The 21,378-nt window shown below is 48.9% G+C and overlaps 1 long non-coding RNA gene and 1 pseudogene across 1 annotated transcript in view; both read right to left on the bottom strand.

Moving 5' to 3' along the window:
- The window catches only part of LOC149365492 (uncharacterized), a 138,212-nt gene that overhangs the window by 78,225 nt on the left and 38,609 nt on the right, over positions 1-21,378 (bottom strand). The window lies entirely within an intron of this gene.
- Positions 2,680-7,586, bottom strand: LOC149365493 (ATP-binding cassette sub-family C member 1 pseudogene; annotated as a pseudogene).

Raw genomic sequence — 21,378 nt, 5'->3', positions numbered from 1 at the left:
ACTAGTGTAGTGTAATTTGTTCGCGACAACAAGTATATTGTGCTCCTCAGCAGGCGAATGACCCGTCGCGGTGGATAGGTGCCAATGATGCAGTCTACAAAAGACCGCAAGGTTGCGGGTTCAGTTCCCGGGGCTCGGCGCTCAGTGCACGCTAAATGCGAAAAATTCCCTGCGCTGCGATTTTTGCGAAGGCTGGTGAATCTCCAGGTAGCTTACATTCGTCGTAGCGCACAGCATTGTTTTGGCACGTGCAAGTCCAGTAATAATTCACCATTTTGAATTAGTGACCAAGATAAACTAATCTCACCGCCAAAAACGTTCGCCATTCCTTCCAAAGAGATTCACAAAAATATAGATGGAGTACGGTACGTTACGGTTTTCTGAAAAAAAAAACGGATATATTTCCCGTCTTCAGTCAAATGTTAGGGGGAATCCCCCAAGGTGGAGTAGATTTGTAATAAGGGAGTAATTACTCATTGACGTCTACCCAAGTGCATCCATACGGCTACAAAGGAAAGCTATACAGCTTTCTCAGAAACTTCGCAGTTAAAGAAAAATTCGTCCTGGTCAGGATCGAAAAATACGATTAGATCTTTAACAGCGGTTTTAAGACACGTAAAGGTCTCAAATGAAGACTTCAATTCTAATCTTATAATTTCAGTACAGATTGCCACGGTGGATTCCGTTTTTGTCCCGTTTCTCATTCTCGTTATCGCCTCTTTTGGGCTGTTCTTATTTAAAAATATAACAAAAAAAAGGGAGCCCGAAGAAACTGCCTATTGCGTTTTTTTTTTCCTTCTGGTTTTAGAGGTAATACGTACGTTGAACAGCATGAGCTTAATGTGGGCTATTTGAAGAGGCCCGAGTTTAATCGTCTCTCACAAAACGTCTCTTCAGTTCACGCTGAGGGAGTAATTTCATTGACGCCCCGGCACAAGTGCACTTTCCAAGGAGAACTCGTTTCGATCATAACGAAACGTACGACAAATGCGAAGCTTCTAATGAACCGACACTGGCCGCCCATCTCTGCTTCCACCCCGGCTCTCAACGCCTGCCGCATAAGCTACAGCTACTCTCCGCCTCCCTCAAAAAGAAAAAAAGAACGGGAAAGAAATGTAAGGAATGACACGACATTGTTTCGAATCACAGGAAGCGACGGCTCAACGTGGTCCTCTCGCAACGTACAACAGCGCGCCAAACGCCATTCCCTGTGCTCGAAGCAGATTAGAAAAGCGTTTGTCTCTCTCGCCGCAATTGAGCGAGCAGACACCCCCCCCCTCCCCCCTTTCCCTATGGTGATAAGCCTCCGTGTCCATACCAGCGCAGTGGCACTTGTCGCCTCTGCGCCGGCATATTGAAACAAACGCTTCTGCCGGCGCAAGATTTCCTCGTCACAGCCGCCCTTTTCTCCACTCCACTCGTCTTCCCGCTTTCCAAAGTCTCCTCCTCGCCTTCCCTGGCTTCGTTCCTGGGACGGAAGCTCTCTCCCTCCCCCTCGCCTTCTCCCCATAGGCTGGAAGAGAGGGACAAGAGAAAGGGAGAAAGAGGCAGTCCGTGACTCCGCGCTCATCCGGCGGATGTGGACGCCAACACGGAAGCGGCTTGCAGCCGTCCTTCCCGACCGGCCGAAGCCGTAGCCTGGACAAATTCACGAACCGCACAAAAAATAAAGCAGGCTGGGACCCAGCCGTGGTCCGAGACGATATATAGCTAGAGGCGAAAAACGCTCGTCGTGCGTCCATGGTGCTATCTTTCTCGCTTTCTTTTTCTTTGTTCGGCCTTTTCCCGCCCTTGAGTGACCTACGAACTCAGCAAGTGCGGAGGCGCTGCGTCGAAATTAATTTTAAACCAGGGCGGCATTGTTCAAAAGTGGACGGTTCACATCAGTGCGACTGTACTTTGCCGTAGTTGGGATGAAGCAACGACGTCTCAGAAGAGTTCGTCCTTCTGTTCGTAAGCACTGTTCAGATTCCTTAATGCGACTTAACTTTGCTCCCTCGACCAGCGACCCGTCGTTAGCAAGGAATCATTATCGCTGCCTTCAGATGAGGTTGGAAGGCGCTTAACGTCAAGGTTCTTGGGGTTATTGCACATGAAAAGTTAAGCCATGCAAAAGATTGCGTTAAGCGAGCATGATTTGCAAAACAGGGGCAGATTTTAGGTTATAGGGTGTTAGGGTAACAATGACCCTCTCTCTGAGAGGGAAATTGGTACTAAAAAGCCATGATAAAGCCCCAGTTTTCGGGGGATGTCCCTCTAAGAAATGAATCGTGAATATGGGACTGCTATGTGGCTACCATTGATAATTCTTATCGCCCGGAAAGACCAATATATAGCTTCCGGTGACCTCATTGCACATCGTAAAAGTTCAGTTAGTTCCTATGTTAATGCAACTCACACACATGGAACTCGGTTCCATCATAATACGAGCATGACACGGCCAGATTATATATACGAACTGAATAGCATACGCTCCTCTGGACTGGCAGGATACGAATGCAAGCAAAATACCAGTAAAACAACACTATCGAAAGTTGTTGCGAGTGATTTGTGGCCAGCTGGTAAGGCGGTTTTACCAAGCCACGGACTTTAGCTGCGAAGTGGTTTTTTTTTAATTATATGCATAGATCAGCTACGAAACATCCTAGCGTACAATAGGAGAAAGCACGAAGCGTCATCAGCATTTGTGTCATTTTTTACCAGTAAAAGTGGAACATAGTCAAAGCACTTGTAGCACAATGCACACATACCCAAGTAAATTGAACACGCTAAAGAGGAAATAAGCTGGGTGAGGTTTTGTTATTTTCGTACTCCTTGAAAAACAAGCAAATAAGAAGAGCACTTCCACGTTTTCGAACAAATTTGCAGAGGCCCTGAATATCAACACCACGCCATCAGTGAAACAGGCGTGAAAGGGCACCCCCGCGTCACTCAAGTCATGCAGCACCATTTGAGACGGCTGGTAAACAGTGCAATGATGGACAGCCTCTCTTCGGCGCAGAGTGTAGTCGAGCGGTACGTGTCATAAATAAGTATGGCAGCATGATACACTGGCAGTCGGGAAACAGCTGCACAAGCACACCAGCGAGAGTTTAGCCTTCGGCTTCGCTAGCAGACCTTCCGTCGGACACAAGGCCTGCTTCCCGTGCCATCGAGTGGAACGAGGTATGGCCGTCGGCGAGTAACGCGGCCGGCTGGCCCACTTCTACAATGCAGCCCTCCTCCATGACCACCACCCTATCAGACTGGAGGACGGTGTGCAGACGATGTGCGATGGTGACGACGGTACAGTCGACCATGTGCTCGCGGAGCGTCTGCTGAACGAGGGCGTCGGTCTCCATGTCCACCGAAGCCGTGGCCTCGTCCAGGACTAAAATCTTGGTTTTCCTCAGAACGGCACGGGCGAGGCATACAAGCTGCCGCTGCCCTACACTTAGGTTCAGACCGCCTTCGGTTACCTCGAAGTCCAGGCCTTCTTCTTCGAACGCGTCCTTGAGGTGCGCCCTCTCCAGTGCTGTCCACAGATCTTCACTACTGTGGACTCCAGTAGGATCCAGGTTGTAGCGAAGCGTTCCGTGGAAAAGAACTGGATCTTGCGGAATAATGGTGATCCGAGAGCGAAGGTCGTGCAGTCCGAGCGTTGAGATGTCGATGCCGTCCACCACAATTTGACCCCCGCAAGCTTCGACTATACGGAAGAGACTGAGTGTCATGGTTGACTTGCCGGCACCTGTTCGGCCAACGACACCAATCTTCTCGCCTGGCTTTATGTCGAGGTTGATATTTTTCAAGGCAAGATCCAAGCCTTCCCTGTAGCGTGTGGAATAAGACCTGAAGCAGAGGGCTCCTTCTCGAGGCCACGCCGGGTCAGGACTCCAGCTGAGACACCACGGCGCTTCCGGAGTAAGCCTCCTGTACTCATCCAGGCGCTCAGCCGAAACTAAGTTTGCTTCAAGCTCAGTAGAGAAGTAGATGAGATAGTTAAACGGTGCGATGGTGTTGAGAGAGTAAGAGACCATAAGGCCAGCCATGCCGGCGTCAATTTTGTCCCTGTTTGTGACTATGAGCAGAAGCATGGTGAGAAGGAGAATGTCGCCGATGATTTCCAGACGGATCTGCATCCAGTAGTTGCAGTGAAGGCTGTTAACGGTACAGTTCTGTGTCACGTCTACCTTGTAGTCATTCTCTTGAACGAAGGTGCGCTGCACGCCGTAACTTCGCACACTGGACAGGCCAGTCACGGTTTCGGCGAGGTGGTTGTTCACTGGTGACCGAGTCACTGACTCTAGTCTCTTGACTTGGCGCAAAGACTTAACGTAAACTTGTCGGAGGACGACGAATGACACGACAACAGGTACGGCTATAAGAATAAATATGGGAAGATTCATGGAGATCAGCACTATCATGCCGACGATTTGGATGAGAAACTCTAGGAAAAAGTTGCCCACCATGGGAAGCTGGACGTCTAGCTGGTCGACGTCCTTGCCAAACCGGTTCAAAATGCGGCCCGATGGAGTGGCCTCAAAGAACGAAAGAGGAGCTCTCATAACACCAGAAAGCATCAAACCGTGTAGCCTCGTCGACGCCGAAAGAGCCACCCTCCAGAGCAGTGCAACTCCGACGAATCCCGTCAAGCTCTGGCAGACGCACAAAATGGCGTAGATCTCTATCCTGTAATCTCGCAGTGGAATGTTTTGAGTGCCATCTGGAAGTAAGGGATCAGTGCTCCACTCACTTAGCCATATGCCATTGTAGATGTCGATGGCCCTGAAGGCGGCGTAGAAAAGCAGCGTAAAGAATAACAAAGGACCGGCATGTCTGATGTAGTTCAGGTAAACTCTCATCTTGATGGAGCCTTCCTCAACTACTTCCTTCTGAACAATATTCAGTTCTTGTTTTTCCGGCTGCGCTTCCGACGTGGCGTCCGTTTCAGCTCCAGAGTCCTCTCCATGTTCTGACTGCTTTCGTTTCTTCTTCCTCACAAACTCCTTCAACAACTCCGAAAGAACGCTGCCTTCTTCCTTAAGTTCCTGGTACGTTCCGCTCTCAACAATAGAACCAGCTCTCATGACAACAATGCGATCGACATCGGGCAAGACTGAAAGATTGTGCGTTACTAGGACTCTCGTCACACCTCTCAAAAGGCCACGGGGACCAATCAGATCCCGGAATATAGCCGCTCCGACATGAGCATCAACAGCACTCAGAGGATCATCGAAGAGATACAGATCTTTGCGCTGATAAGCAGCTCGTGCTAGGCTCACTCTTTGTTTCTGGCCGCCGCTGAGGTTGATACCCTTCTCGCCAATCTCCGTCAAGTCACCACCGGGCAATATTTCGAGGTCTTTCTCAAGACAGCAGGCCCTCAGAACTTTGTCGTAAAGTTTAGCCTCGTAGCTTTTCGTGAAAAGGATGTTGTCTCTAACGGTCTTGTTTTGAATCCAGGGACACTGGGGAACGTAAGCAACGTCTTCAATGCAGTCCACTGATCCTGAGCGTATTCTCAGGTCTCCGAGCAGAGAAGACAGAAGCGATGATTTGCCGCTGCCAACGGGACCCACAATAGCGAGCAATTCGCCATTCTTCACTGACAAATCGATGTCATGCAGGATGCACTCCTTGTCCCAAGACCAAGACATAGTGGCACCCTTGATGGTTATTACTTCGCCATCACGGGGTCTTCGTGATACAGCGCACTTGTCAATTTCAGACGACATTAGAAACTTTCTTATTCTTGCAAAGGCGACGTTGGTCTGTATTGCGTTCGAGATGAAGTCTGGAATCAAGAACATTGAGTAGCGCATCTGGTTGAAAAGTGTCAGTGAAACGAACGCCACGGTTGGGTTCAAAACGTTCTTATCACTGATGAGCACGTATGTTACAAAACTTGACAAGGCCACAAGTACGGAAGAGCAGGTCATGCAAAAGCAGCTGAAGGCCGTAAGGTACGAGTATTTCTTCAGCAGCGCGACTTCCTGTGAACGTAGTGTATCTATCTTCGTTATGAACGGGTTTTCCCAAGCGAACAACTTCAGGATCTTGATGCTGTTCAAAATTTCAGACATACTCTTGATTCTCTTGTCCTTGAGCTTCATCTGTGCGGCCTGGTACTTGTGGCCGAGGCTCATTACAACCAGAACAAGAGGCATGATAACGATCATGACAGCGATGCCAGCTAAACAGGCCACACCGAGGTACTGCCAAAGGAGAGCTATTGTGATGATTATAAGCAATGGTGCGGAAGCCACAAACCCAAACGACGCTGCCAGCCTGAAGACGCGATCAGCATCTACGGACACTAAATTCACCATCTCCCCGACAGTGTAGCTATTTTGAGACTCACTTGAAATCTTCAACGCCTTCCTGTAAACGGCTCCAATGACTGCTGCTTTCATACCGAGGCCAGTAAGAGACAGCGTACAGTCAATGTGCCGTACGAAAATAGCCGTAATGAAGTTGGCAGCTACGATACCAACTGCATACATGACACCTTTCCACACCGGTTCGTCGCTAGCCATGTAACCCGTGATGAGATGCAGCAGCAAAGCGGGCGCTGTCCTCACAACTGTCCGAAGCATGGCCAAGATGCAACCGACGAGCACTGGTTTCCAGAAGGCCCTTCGCATTGTCCTGAAGAGCGATGGCACTGGGCGCGTGCAATCACAGGAGCCATCTTGAGGCATGTAACCCGCGGAATCCAACTCTTGATTCCAGTAGGCACTCCACTCGTCGTACTTAACCTTGGTCACTAGCTCTGGCCTTGGTTTGAAAAGGTCAATGAGCTCCAGGCTGCGTCGGTAACCTTTCAAGATGAGGGGCGTCATCCATATGAACATAAGCGATGATAGCGGGCCGGAAGTGAGGTACGGTCTTTTGGTGTCAGGACGAACGTCGGTGAGGCACGACAGAACAAACTGCACTATAACCATCGGGTAGGCGAGCATGCTGACAGTGAACTCGATGGGGTACACATCTGGCATGTCGACATCGTTCCGGAAAGCTTCTTCGAGGTAATGGAAGTACTCTGGAAGCTGCAAGAACGCCGCCAAAAACCAGAAAAACATCAGTAGGCTCGAAGATCCTAGCCCCTGGCGACGATTGTGTTCTTGCATGATCAACGTGACCACGTACGTTACGCAACGAACCAAGTCGGCCGTGGCTGACGCCCAAGATGAGTACGGCACGTCCATAGTCAGCTTGCAGATGAAGGAGAAACCGTAGACCAGCGCCAGTAGGAGGCTCAGCACGAACCGCAAAAGGCTCAGCGGAGTCAGGCACAGCGCCCTGGGCCGAAACAGGGGACACTGCCTGTTGGCATCGTCGCACAGGAGCCATGGTAAGAAGCCGAATAGAAGGAGCACACTTGCAGGCAAGTAGGCGAGCACAGTCGACTCGAAGCAGGCCGTGAAGCGCGGGTAAGCCGAGTACCAGGTAAGGTCCCAGTCCCAGACGGGGGTCAGGCAGAAAGACGACGTCATGCTGCCCGCCCGCTGGTCGACGGAGATGGAGGAATCACCGACGCAGCAGCAGGGAACTTGCGGCGCTCACAGCACTCTCACTGGAAATGGCCGAGAGGCTATCGAACGGCTACACAGACAATCGGCGGCGAGAAGCGACCACCCCCAAGAGGAGATAAGGCAAGCGTGATGTCGGTCTTATCTTTGCCTTCTCCGGGGGCATTATCGAGGATGCCCTGTCTGGCCTTATCTGTGCCCCCCACCCCACTGTCGTCATTATACGAGGCTGCCGATAGCTGGACAAATGACTTCCCGGCGATTCCTGGACAAGGGCCCATCATTGGGCTTGTTCAGCTTTTGTAACAGCCATGTTTTGGCTTGGCGCATTGTGATTCCTATCTGGACCCTTAGAAATCAATATATCTGACAAAGGCAGCGCTGCGATAGACCCGGAAACCAGAATCCCTGTTACAATAGTATTTTCGTTCACGTTCACTGCTCCTGGTGGCTTGAAATTGACGCTTCACCTTAAAGTCAAGAATCACTGCGTAAACTCAAGAATTCAGCGTACTTTACATATCTCATAATCGCTTCATACCAATATCCATCAAAAGAAAAGTATACAACAGCTGTCTCTTACCGATACTCACCTATGGGGCAGAAACGTGGAGGTTAACGAAAAGGGTTCAGCTTAAGTTAAGGACAACACAGCTAGCTATGGAAAGAAAAATGATAAGTGTAACGTGAAGAGACCGGAAGCGGGCAGAGTGGGTGAGGTAACAAACGCGAGTTAATGGCATCCTAGTGAAGATGAAAGGAAGAAATGGGCCTGGGCAGGGCATGTAATGAGAAGGCAAGACAACCGATGGTCACTAAGGGTAACATAGTGGATTTCAAGAGAAGGCAAGTGTAGCAGGGAACGCGACAAAGTTAAGCGGGCGAATGAGATTAAGACGTTTGTGGGGACACGATGGGCGCAGGTGGCAAAGGACAGGGTTAATTGGAGAGGCATGGGAGAGGCCTTTGCTCTACTGCGGGCGTAGTCAGGCTGATGGTGATGATGATGATGATGATGATGATGATGATGAATCGCTTCATGACAGGATTCGTACTAGGAACTACAATACTCCGAACTGGCTGCGATAACAAAACAAAATAGGACAGCCTAAGGGCCGCCACATCACAGCGGGTTATACCGCACTTGTTTAAGGTCACCAGCCAGAGGTTCCCCATTGTTTTTGTATCGGAGCTGTTTTTCACACGAAAAGAAAACAAAGGAGGCATTACATCCGCTTGCGACAACGCGAACTTGGTCGCCAGCATAGCGAAAGCTGTAATTGATAATCTTCATAAGGAGCTCGCACGGCAGTTGCAGACCCGGACCACACACCGTGTCCGTCCTGGCGTTGTTGCACTTACCTTCTTGTGTGCCCGCCGGCGGACTGCCTCTTATCAGTGGAAAGATTCTCGCTTTGTTTCTCCCTGCTGGCACTCATGCTTGCATTTGTCTGCGCTCGCCAGTCCTTACCGCTAAGTACTTTTTTATTCTTTTTTTCTGTTCTGACCGTCTTGGTTGCTGGACTTTGTACGACCTCACTTCTTCAGCGGGACTCACGTGTGCGAATAAGCGCAAGCACGGATAGCAACAGGAGTACTCTGACTAAAAAGCGTACCTAAGTACACTGCTTTTCAAGTAGCACTGACCGCCAGCCACCGTGCAACACTTATTTTGCAAGCCTGTGTTTATGATCTTCAACACCATTGAGTCACAGAGGTTGGTGCAGCAAACAGAAGACAAAACCAAACAAAAAACACTTTAGTAGAAACGAAGTGATCAATCTCAAGAATGCTTGTCACAATCCAGAATCGCAGTATTCAAAAGATGGTTTGGTTTGGTTTGGTTTGGTTTGGTTTGGTTTATGGGGTTTAACGTCCCAAAGCTACTAAGGCTATGAGAGACGCCGTAGTGGAGGGCTCCGGAAATTTCGACCACCTGGGGTTCTTTAACGTGCACTGACATCGCACAGTACACGGGCCTCGAATTTCTCCTCCAAAGAAATTCAGCCGCCGCGGCCGGGATTGAACCCGCGTCTTTCGGGACAGCAGCCGAGCACCATAGACACTGAGCCACAGTATTCAAAAGAGGAGCCCTTTTCAACCTAAGACCCTGGCACCTCATTCTATTTGAGAAATTCCCACCCAGTGTAGCTTTTTCTTTCCACATGTGAATAAATAGAGAAATTGCTGAGGCACCGCGGGTTTCCGAGGTTAAAGAAGTCAGAATTCATGTGTTGGCTTTAGAAGGTGTTGATGTATTTACCAGAAGTGGTGTCTCTTCCGTTGTTGTGAAGTGACTTCTGGTCTGATTTATGAGACGCACATCAATGTCGTCTTTTTTTTTCCTCCCATATGAGGCTTTTAATGCTATAGCATTAACACTCAGCAGTGACCAAATAGAGACGATCCGGCGATATCTTCGCACTTGTACGCCATCGCTTCGCTGCTAAAAGACAACCGCTGCCACCACCTTGAACAGTTACTCGCTGATCAAAAACAAGACTATTGGGCAAAACACTTCATACTGCTATTACTACTACTACTGCGACTACTGCTAGTGCTACTGCTACTGCTACTGTTAGTGCTACTGATAGTGCTACTACTACTACCACTACCACCACAACCACAGTTACTCGCTGATCAAAAACAAGACTATTGGGCAAAACACTTCATACTGCTATTACTACTACTACTGCGACTACTGCTAGTGCTACTGCTACTGTTAGTGCTACTGATAGTGCTACTACTACTACCACTACCACCACAACCACAGTTACTCGCTGATCAAAAACAAGACTATTGGGCAAAACACTTCATACTGCTATTACTACTACTACTGCGACTACTGCTAGTGCTACTGCTACTGCTACTGTTAGTGCTACTGATAGTGCTACTACTACCACCACTACCACCACAACCACTACTACTACCACCACTACCTCTGCTACTAATGAACTAGTTCCTTTACGACTACTACCAGAGCTAGTACCGGTGCTGCTACGCTTCTACTACTTCTAATATCATTACGACGATGACACCATTACCGGCGAATAACCTCCTCCATGAATCTGTCGCCTAACAACAAGAATCAGTTTAAGTAAGAACCCACGCCAGGTGCACAGGTCACCACATCAAGTCACTGTTATGGAAATGTTGAAGTTTGTGCTTCATTCTTCCGATACATACCAAAATATTTATTTTAAAGTTTTTCCAGCACTCGCATATAGTAGTTAATACTGCAAGAGAAGACCAATAAGGAACGTTTATGACGACACGTAATAGCGAAATAATGCCAGCCTGCAGAAGGGAGATCTGCGGATATATTGATTTTATATGGAAATCCCACAATGAAAAAATTGCGTTCATAAAATACTTCCCGTTGAAAAATGCTTTTTTCCAGAATTTCTGGTTATGAGACCTATCCTTTGCTGTCCACGTCCTTAGTAACTATTGTGCAATATTCAATGAAAGGCATGTAAATAAATTCATCGCGACCCAATCATTATCATCATCAGACCGACTACGCCCACTGCAGGACAAAAGCTTCTCCCATATCTCTCCAATTAACCCTGCCCTGCACCACTGCGGCTTCCTTATCACCGCAAACTTCTTAATCCTATCCAATCACCTAACTTTCTGCCTGCTTCCGGTCTCTTAACTTTACACCTAACATTTTATTTTCCATAGCTCGCTGCGTTGTCATCAATTTAAGTCGAACCCTTTTTGTTAGCCTCCACGTTTCTGCCCCACAGGTGAGTACCGGTGAGATACAGCTGTTAAATACTTTTCTCTTGAGGGATATTGGTAAACTGTCGTTCATGATCTGAGAGAACCTGCCATATGCGCTCCACCCCATTCTTATACCTCTAGTTAATTCACTCTCGTAATTCGTATCTGCGGTCAGTACCTGCCCTAAGTGGACGTATTCCTTTACCTCTTCCAGCACCTCGATACCAATTGTAAACTACTGTTCCATTCCGAGACTGCTGAACTTTACTTTGGTTTTCTGCGTATTAATTTTTAGACCCACCGTTCTGCTCTGACTGTCGAACTCACTGATCATGTTTTCAAGTTCATTTTCTGAGTGACTTACCAAGGCAATGTCATCAGCGAATCGCACATTACTAAGGTATTCTCCATTAATTATTTTACCCAAATGTTCCCAATACAGGCCTCTGGGTACCTCCTTTAAACAGGCGATGAAAGCATTGGCGAGGTCGTGCCTCCCTGCCTGACACCCTTCCTTACTTATTGCTGAGTTTATAAAAGACTATGATAGCTGTGCAGCCGCGACCACTATTTTCCAGTAGTTTCCCATAAGGAACTGATTCTATAATGCCTGCATGACTGCTGAAGTTTCGACTGAGTCAAATGCTTTCTGTTGATATGAAGGCGATACGTACAAGGGTAGGTTATATTCTGCGCATTTCTCTACCACCTGATTGACAGTATGAATATGGTACACTGTTGAGTAGCGTTTACGAAAGCCTGGCTGATCATTTGGTCGATTGAAGTCTAAGGTCTAAAGTCTCTACATTGTCTACTTTTCTCAACATTTTCTTTTTATCGTTATTATTATTACGCGCGTGGTTTTGCATTGATTTTGGTTTTTATTTTAATTAACCAGAAATGTAAGCGTAAGATTTCAGTAAATACCTTTGAGCCTGGGGCTCCCCTGGCAGCTTTAATACAAAAGATCACTTTTATCTTTTCCTTCTGCTGTGATTTTTTTAATTTCCTCGTGCCTCATTACTTAATTTAAAATCGTTTAAGTTCGTTCCGCAATAGACGATGAGAAAAGGGCAATTTTTCTTTATTTTTTTTTTGGGGGGGGGTGATTGGGGGGGGGGTGCTGCTCGTTATCTAATGTATGCTGTCAAAGTCGAATGTTTACTATCCAAGCTGCACCCGACTTTGAAGGTAGCTCTCGAATCAGCTGACTGCGCGCGCGACCGGCGTCCTCGACTGAGTTCATTTCCGGCTTCAGCGGACTGGTGTGCTATACCCAGAGCAGGGGACATGCGTACGCGACACCCCCATGGGCGCCGGCCTTTGGAATGTTTACGTGCAGTCGCACCCGAGTTCGTGCCAGTGTATCGCGAGTGCCAGGTTTGTTCGCGATAACGGACGGCGACGGAGTTGGACTGGCGCACCCGCCCACTGCGGGTCGAACTCGTGAAGGCCCAAGCAGGCGCGTCCGAGTGGCAGATATCGTACGAGCTGAAACGTGCGGCAGCTTACACAACATCCCGTGCGCCGAGAGCCGAGGCGATAATTCATCGTCGCATGCGCAAAAACTGAGAGAGACTATTGAGTTGGCTGAACCAATTTCTGCTCTCAAAAGTTCCAAGAATTACAGTCCAGCAACGACTGAACAATTTTAGCAAATATCTTTCCAGGTTCAACAAGGGGAAGCTTTGGGCCAGTTGGTCAGACATGTTGGGGAGGAGGAATAACCGCAAACTTGACAGGACTGAAGACCGCTCGTCCTGTCCTCTTCTCGATCTTCAGTCCTGTCAAGTTTGCGGTTATTCCTCCCCAACATATCTTTCCAGGCTTCTAATAGTAGTAGTAGTGGTTTTTATTACGCATTGAATATGAAAAAAAAAATTTTTGCTACCCCGGCATCTGCTATCGCTGCTGGAAGCACCGGAGCTGGGGCAGCGGAAATAAAGGATAGCAGGCAGCGTGTAGGAGTGAAAAGAAAGAGGTGAGGGCATAGTAGAAAGGACAGGGCTAATAGTAGTAGAATCACTTTGTTCTGTTGCACAACATTAAGCACCAAGAAGGCTGCGGATTCCGACATGCTGACTAGCGCTAAAAAGGACACGGACACAGAAAGAACTGATACGACACATGGTGTCTTGTCGCGTGACAGGACAGCGTGTGTCCTGGCACTTCTTACTGTGTCCTTGTCTCTTTTAGTGCTTGTAACCAGGTCGGATTCCGCGAACCAACTAGCCTAATTGAGAGCCTTAGTAGGCGGCGGACCTTGCGCACAGTGGCCGTGTTTGGAACGTACAGCGGGAAGTAACACGAAAAAACACAAGTGGCCCGTGATCGGTGGGGAGTAATGTAAACTCGCGGCACTGCGGTTCACTAAAACGTCGATACTGAGAGCGACATGTCAGCCCCACCTTTAAGTCTTGTGAGAGATACAGGTGAATAATAGCCCAGTGCTAAGAATTTTTTTTATCACCAGCAATCGGTCACTTGCGCTAATCTTTTTCACTCGCCATTGTACTCCGCTTCGGTCCAAGAATCTTTCTGCCGAGATTGTTCTGGGATCCCCGCCTGCGACGAGGTATAGTATTGTGGTTGACTGACGCCTTAGACCACTCCGCCATCACTTCAAGGTGCAGGGCGGCACTTTTAGCCTTTATTTCTACGCAGCTTTCCTGGGCATTAGAAACTAGCGCCATCCATCGGCCGCTAGTAGCGAACATCGCATAACTCAGTGGGGATACTTAATACTTGTAATTTTGAGAAACCTAGAGAGTCCCGAGAGATTCTGCGCTTACGTGGTCATTATCATGGCCGGCTCTCTCGCCTCGCTGCAATATCTGACCTCGGAGAAATGATTTCTGGAATGTTGTCGTATGGCCGCGCTCGGAATAAAGGGCTTTTAGATGGCTGTGGCGGGTAAGAGATGGGCTCGACGGACGAAAATGTTGTCCGGAGGCAAGGGATTAAAAAATCTGTGATATAGGCAAAGGCGTGCTAGTTTACGGCGGGAAGCTAAGGGGTGGAGATCAAGTTGGGACTCCAGTTCGGTGACGCTAGTGTGATAGTAGTAGTTGGAACGAACAGAACTGATTGGAGAAAATTGGTTAGGTTAGCTTGATGAAGATCGAATATGGAATGAGCATACTCTAGTTTGAGTCTGACAGGTGCGACATAGGCGATAGGTTTTACAGTTGGGGGCGCTAAGGCAATGTTACGGCGTAAATAGTCAAGAGTGGGGTTAGCAGAGTTAGCAGTTTGATGAATATCATTGCACCAAGATAGGTCTCGGGAAAAGTTAATGCCTAGGTACTTCGCTGTGTCGTTTACATTTAGAGGACAGTTGTAAAAGCGGTGAGCGGGAGCTTGGTACTTACGACTGCGGTGAAACGACAGCAAAGAAGTTTTGTTGACATTTATTATCAGCCAGGTATCGCACCAATCTTGTATTTTAAGGAGGTCGTTCTGGAGAGCGCTAACGTCAGACAGTTTATTTATGGGGCGCTACACTATGCAGTCATCAGCGAAAAACCGGATGTTAGATGTGACATTTTGGATAACATGCTTCCTCCGTTCACACCAGCTATTTCCGAAGGTCACAGAAAATCAAAGGGATATGCAGAACATTGGAGGGCCTGGATACGAATATGTGCGTCCATGTCTTGCGCTTAATAAAAGTAAATATCAGCTGTGATGTAAAACTCCTGTTGGCAACATTCGGTTCTCAAGCACCCAGCCGTTGCGTCGAAATGTAGAGCGTTCCCTGGGAATTGTTGAAGATTGTTTCAATTTCAGTTTGATCTCAAGACGTCTTGCATATCTCCAACGCTGCCGCGAAGGCGGGCGGAACGGCAGCAAGCCACTGGCGCGACCAGTAGATACCGAAGTTAGTAAAAGCTGTAGACGTTGAGACAGACAGCACGCCTTGCAAACTGTGTTTGCCGCGGCGGCCCGTATCTCGACACTCCGAGCAGCAACGGCTGAAGCCCTTCCGCTTTGCAGCCATCACGGCTTTTCCTTCTCTCCTCTTTTCTCTCTCTATCTTCCTCTCTCCTCTCAGCTGCCCGTCGGCGGCATTACCTCTCTCAAATACTTCCGTCGCCGACGTGGGACGGCATCGGTTGCCTTAAAGGCGCGCTCACACTGGCGGGAAAACGCGCAACGCAGAACGTTTTCCGCGGGCCGCTTCCCGCACAAGCCGGTTTTTCTCCCGCAGACAGGCTGCTGTGCCGTCCCGCAGAGCGATGGGTCCGGGAGCTATTTTTCCCGTGCCGCTGACGAGAACAGCCAATGGGGGTCGACCGTGAACCGTGACGTCACTCCCAGTTCAGTGACCCCGTCGGTGGAGGCGGGGGCTGCGCGCGTCCTGCGGGGCACTCGGCGGTTGCTTTGCCCTCTCTCAACGCCTGCTCTCTACAACCGCAGCGAGAAAACGCGCGCAGTGTGAGCGTGATTCCGAGGAGCTGCGACGCAACGGCGCCGTTGACGCTGCGCCCCTGCGGGAAGTTTGCCGCTAGTGTGAGCGCACCTTAACACATGCAAGCGAAAATGCCAGCGAATCCTGTCGCCGCGGCGGAAAAACCTGTTTTGAGTCGTCGCTGCTACGAGCGGCGAGGTTTCAACAAGTTGGAAATTTTCGCTGCGACGCGGCGCTCAATCGCTCAGTCGCTTGCATGTGAACCGGCCTTTAGGTTGGAATGGGAACCCGAAACTACAGGCATGCGTTTGCTTGCACGGTTAAGCTTCAGAGATTCCCGTGGTCGCCAATGTAGCTAGCACAGCTGTTTACGACATAACGTTTCCAGTGCAGGCAGGAGTCGTGCAACTGTGCGAGGCCAGAGTAGCTAAGTGAGAAATAGAAGTTAACGAGGAATGGACGGAAAGTGAAGTACTGCATCCACGGATAGCAATGTTTTTCGCTGCCTCGCTGAAATGAAAGCACTGCTAGCTGCCTAGGTATCTAAGCTGACGTGCACAAGGCCTGCTAAGAAGTGGTAGCCGTTCAGCTGCGTAACAGTGTTTTCACCGAGCACTTTGTGCACTTGAGTTTATAGCGGACGAGCCCCAGGAGAAGTGCTGTGCCCGTGGAAATCCTTGCATTGCCCAGAGCTTCTGAAGGTGCGTATATTTGCGTTTCATCGCTCATTTCTTTCGGTCTGTATTTTGTGCGCTTGTGATTTCTCCCTGCTATTAATGATGCTTGTATGACGGGTTACCAATACGTTCTAAGCCAGTTAGTAAGTGCAAGTGGCTGACTGCGTTCAAGTTCTCAGTGCACATTTCTCACTATTAAGGATGTGCTGTGTATTAATTAGTCTCCACTGGAGGCTCATGTATTTTGTTTTCGATTACTCGCGTTTTGCCTTGTAATGGGGCCCGAGCAATGCCGAGTGGACGTTCCCTTTCTGTGTCGAATTCCCTATTTCTTATGGCAATGGAAAAGAACTTCAGACCTGAACACAAGCATCATTTCAGGAAATACGTACAGGTCATGTGGATCTTATATGCAATTCCGCCCTGAATAGAATCAGTCGAGACTTTTCGCCGATCAGCTTGAATAATCAAAAAACTTAAAATTGTCATCTGTCTGGCATTGATGCCAACCAAACAGTGACGGTCTACGCATGGAGCGAATAACAGGCGAAAATGTGGAAGAAACTGGAAGAAAGTGCTCATTCAGTGAAGTCCTTTTCACTTTCATAATTCCTTTATTCTGGATAACCCCTTCCTCCTAGTATGCGGTTTTGAATTTGAAGTGAATGTTTCTTTTTCGAAAGCAACAATGGCAGGTTATCTGGACTTAGTACCACATGATAGCTCGTCCATGAAACGTGTATAAGCACGCGTTTAAAGAATTTAATAAACCAGTGGGTTCAAATCACTAAAGTTCACTTTAAGCATTTCTGCTATAAGCTTAAGCTATAAGCTTAATACAGACTTAAGGCTTTGATGCGAGCCCTTCTGTCGTGCAGTCAACTATCTACGATACCAAAGTTCGCGTTTCTTTTCCAGAGCCTGCATTCAAGACCCACAGAGCTACCGGAAACTCCGCACCACTGCTGAAGAAAGCACCCTTCCTAATGTCATCGCTTGTCACGACGGTCATCGATGGCAATTGATTGCGAATGTCATCGAAGGTCACTCCGCACCAAGCTACTAGTCAGCTATGCACGAGCCTCTTTCTAGCTCTTCTCTAAATTTCATTATCTTGGGTCATATTTCTCACGCAAAGCTGCATTTCTGCTTAACTACCCGATCTTTTCATCTGGTTTTGTTCTGACGCGCCTTGCAAGACAGTATAACTCCTTTTTCTAGCCGTTTTCTTTGCCTTGCACATGCTATTCTGGTACGTCTTTAACCCGAAGCTGCATTTCCGTAACTGCATTTCCGTGCATTTTTTTGCACTTTCCGTGTCTTGTTTCTTTCCTGCTCGCTGAAAATCCCTACCCCTCTCAAACGTGTCCCATCTCGTGCGTTCTCTCGGCCTTTGAGCCATGTCGTTGCCGCTTCTATACGCGCTCGAGTCGTGCGCTCTGGTACCCGCATCAACGGCTCTGCCAGCCCTTCTTCTGCTGCTGCCAGTGGCGATACCGCTGATGGCACAGGTAGCGCTTGTATTCCTTCTACTGGTGCTAGTACCTCCAAGGGCACGTGAAGTGACATTGGCCCTCGTGTTAGGGGTACCGCTTACTTTCGTGGCTTGCGTGCTTGGCGTGCTTAGCGTCGCCGTTGCAGCGGTGGTGGCGTGTGTATATTGTGTATATTTGGCATGCAAGCTCCTGGTCCAGCAAGTGAGAGAAACGCTGAGGGCATGCGTGGAGCTGGGACGGTCCTTGCCACAGTGTTGCGTGTGTCTGTGCGATTGTATGTGCGACTGTTTGTGCTCGCCGGTGTGCTTGTGGCTGATGGCGCAGCCTGTACGTGCTCTCGTGTGGCTGGTGCGTCAGGTACTGCTGCTGGTAGGCAGCTGTTGCTGCCCCGAAGAGGACCTGACGGCTGCTGAGGACCTGATGGCTGTCCGTACCGAAGAAGCACGACACCACTTGGCAGACAGTGAGGACTTTGTGGAAGAGTGCAACGCAGATGAAGAGTGAAGAGGCTGCGTGTCCTGACAGTGATGACTCTGAAGACGTCGTAACTGAGCCGCTGGTCCGTGGACGTACAGTCCCCGTCAAAAATATACAGCCCTATGGGTTTGCTTCTAAACTGTTTTGCGCAGCTCCCTAGCACATCTAGGAGTACAAAGCTTGGCAGGATTGAGGACTCGCAGCCATTTATGGTTCCAGAGATTACGGTCACTTAGGATGCATAACTAGGCGCGCTGCAGGCCCCGTAAGCAAACCCCTTGGGCTGAATACTTTTGACGGGGGCTGTACGTAGAATGGTGTGTGCGCGCTGGGACCAGAACGAACAAGCAGGGGGGGGGGGGGGGGGGGTAGACGCCAAGACCCGAGTGTTACTCTCATGCGCTGGGTCAGAGCTTCCTGATAGTAAGCACGCGGAGAATTCATTCAACCGATCGGCTGGACTGGTCGTGATGTACCAGATTACAGCAGCCGCGAAATAATTCACTCACTCACTCTCACTCACTCACTCTCACTCACTCACTCTCACTCACTCACTCTCACTCACTCTCACTCACTCTCACTCACTCTCAGTCCCCGTCAAAAATATACAGCCCTATGGGTTTGCTTCTAAACTGTTTTGCGCAGCTCCCTAGCACATCTAGGAGTACAAAGCTTGGCAGGATTGAGGACTCGCAGCCATTTATGGTTCCAGAGATTACGGTCACTTAGGATGCATATCTAGGCGCGCTGCAGGCCCCGTAAGCAAACCCCTTGGGCTGAATACTTTTGACGGGGGCTGTACGTAGAATGGTGTGTGCGCGCTGGGACCAGAACGAACAAGCAGGGGGGGGGGGGGGGGGGGGGGGGTAGACGCCAAGACCCGAGTGTGACTCTCATGCGCTGGGTCAGAGCTTCCTGATAGTAAGCACGCGGAGAATTCATTCAACCGATCGGCTGGACTGGTCGTGATGTACCAGATTACAGCAGCCGCGAAATAATTCACTCTCTCTCTCTCTCTCTCTCTCACTCACTCACTCTCTCACTCACTCTCTCACTCACTCTCTCACTCTTTCACTCTCTCACTCTCTCACTCACTCACTCACTCTCACTCACTCTAACGTCACAGCGTTAAGGCTCCCGTTGTGTAGAAAATCCGGCGGCGTCGCGTTGTCAGTGAAAACCCGGAGGAGCAACCTAGGTGGGCAACCTACGTCACATGACCTTGTTGCGTCATCGCAACCTGGCCACTGTATTGTGATCGAAATTAACCACCGTGGCAGGTGACAGTTAAATTAACAATTGGTCGCGAGAAGTCGTCCAGGAGGGGCAACCTGGGTCGCACAAGCCCTACCGGCGATAGCACCTGCCATCGCAGGGCCATCGCTTAACCGCCGCACCGCTGCGTCAAAAGCGATATGAGGGCTCCCATGGATCTATGAAGGTAAAGTCTAGAAAGGCCACTTCCGTATATATGGGCGTTAACCCACTAAAGCTATTGTGTCATACTCTTAAGGCGGGGATTAAGTGTCCCTTCCAATATCTTTTCGTTCGTTCGCTTGCTTCTTCATAAAATGACGCACCACTGTGTATACCTGGAGGCAGAAACAGTGTCAAATCAGCTTACAAACTGACTTGCGTGCTGTTGTCAGCGTGGGTAGACCGTTTTTACGGTGCAGTCATGAATGCCAGGCGCCATAACCAGTCAAACAACAAGTCTAATCCACTTACATACGCTGTCTCTTTCATTGTAGTTTGTGCCTACGCTGACATTTACACTTACTGGGATACTAAAAGCACTAAAACCACCGATTTTAAACAAAGCTAATCTAATAAACCTGAATATTATAACTCGTTAGGCATAAATGGCATAATGGCGTAATGCCTTTTTCGAACGCGAGACTCAAATCCTAACCGGTTTGCAGGCCGCACTCAACTCCTCGAGTCGAGTACGAGCTCTCCCACAACTTATGGAACTCTAATCTGTTCTTTTAGCCCTTAGTAAAGCTGGCAGATATTTCCGTCATCACTGTTAATCAGGTTAAACCGGGCTTTATTCCCTCTTCTCTTAGTTAAAAGTGTATTCCTCTTTACTTGTGAGTAGGTTCGGCCGTTGCTCAACGCCGCCTTAGCAGAACTGTACTGCTTTAACGCTCAGTATTGCGTTGGCTCAGTTTCATAAGTGCTCTCATTGAAGTTTGATTGCATGCAACGTCGGAATCACCTTCACTGTGCACTCAGCACGGGCTGTTTGCTAGCTGGATGCAACATGAAAGAACTATGGGCGTGAGGCATCCAGGTGGTTAGGCTTTTTAATATATATTAAGCAGCAGATGTCACTACACCCGATTGCATAATATTTGTGTGGCAACAACGACTGTCAGATAAACCTTTTTTTTTCTTTCGTTTTGTTGTCTCGACTGAATTGATTTCGTAATGTACTGTCTTCTTCCAGTACTTCAGTTCACTGCGCTTATCGTACACGGTATGCAATCGTGTGACATCGACACTATCGTTTTATTGTCCTTTCGAGCTCCCTATCTTGCCACGTATGGACGGCAGGCGATTCAGAAGGAAAACGATCAGACTTGCGTCAAACTCACAATTGTGACTAGACAATTTTTTCCCCGCTAACAAAGAGAGCTCGGCGACGGCGACAGCAGATACCGAGCTCGGTGCTGTACGAAGGTGGAATGATAGTCGCTCTCGGCCCCGTTCAATTTAAACTCGGAAAAGAACCTTTGAGATAACGTGACTTTATTAGGTAATCACGTGAAGCTACGAGTGCCATTTAGTGGTACAGCGCGCATCTTCAGCAGCGCGAATTGGAGCAGGTGGCGATAAGCCGAAAAGAAAAGCCAGCAGCTTTAGCTCTGCTACATGCTCCATGGAATGGCGGACACTGGGGTGTCGCTGCACACTCTGTATTGCGACAGTTTGGAACATCGTAGAAATGGTTGCGCACGGCTACAGTGACCCGAGACGGTATCGCGTGATCGGAAAAGTTATAAGGATGCGTATCAGCGGCTTTGAACAAAGAACAACAAAAAACAAACATTACAAAGCTTCGGGGCAAT

Source organism: Amblyomma mixtum, chromosome 1 (genome assembly GCF_055824585.1).
Source record: "Amblyomma mixtum isolate Tamu chromosome 1, ASM5582458v1, whole genome shotgun sequence".
Taxonomy (NCBI): domain Eukaryota; kingdom Metazoa; phylum Arthropoda; class Arachnida; order Ixodida; family Ixodidae; genus Amblyomma; species Amblyomma mixtum.
This window is presented reverse-complemented; position numbering and strand designations above follow the sequence as displayed.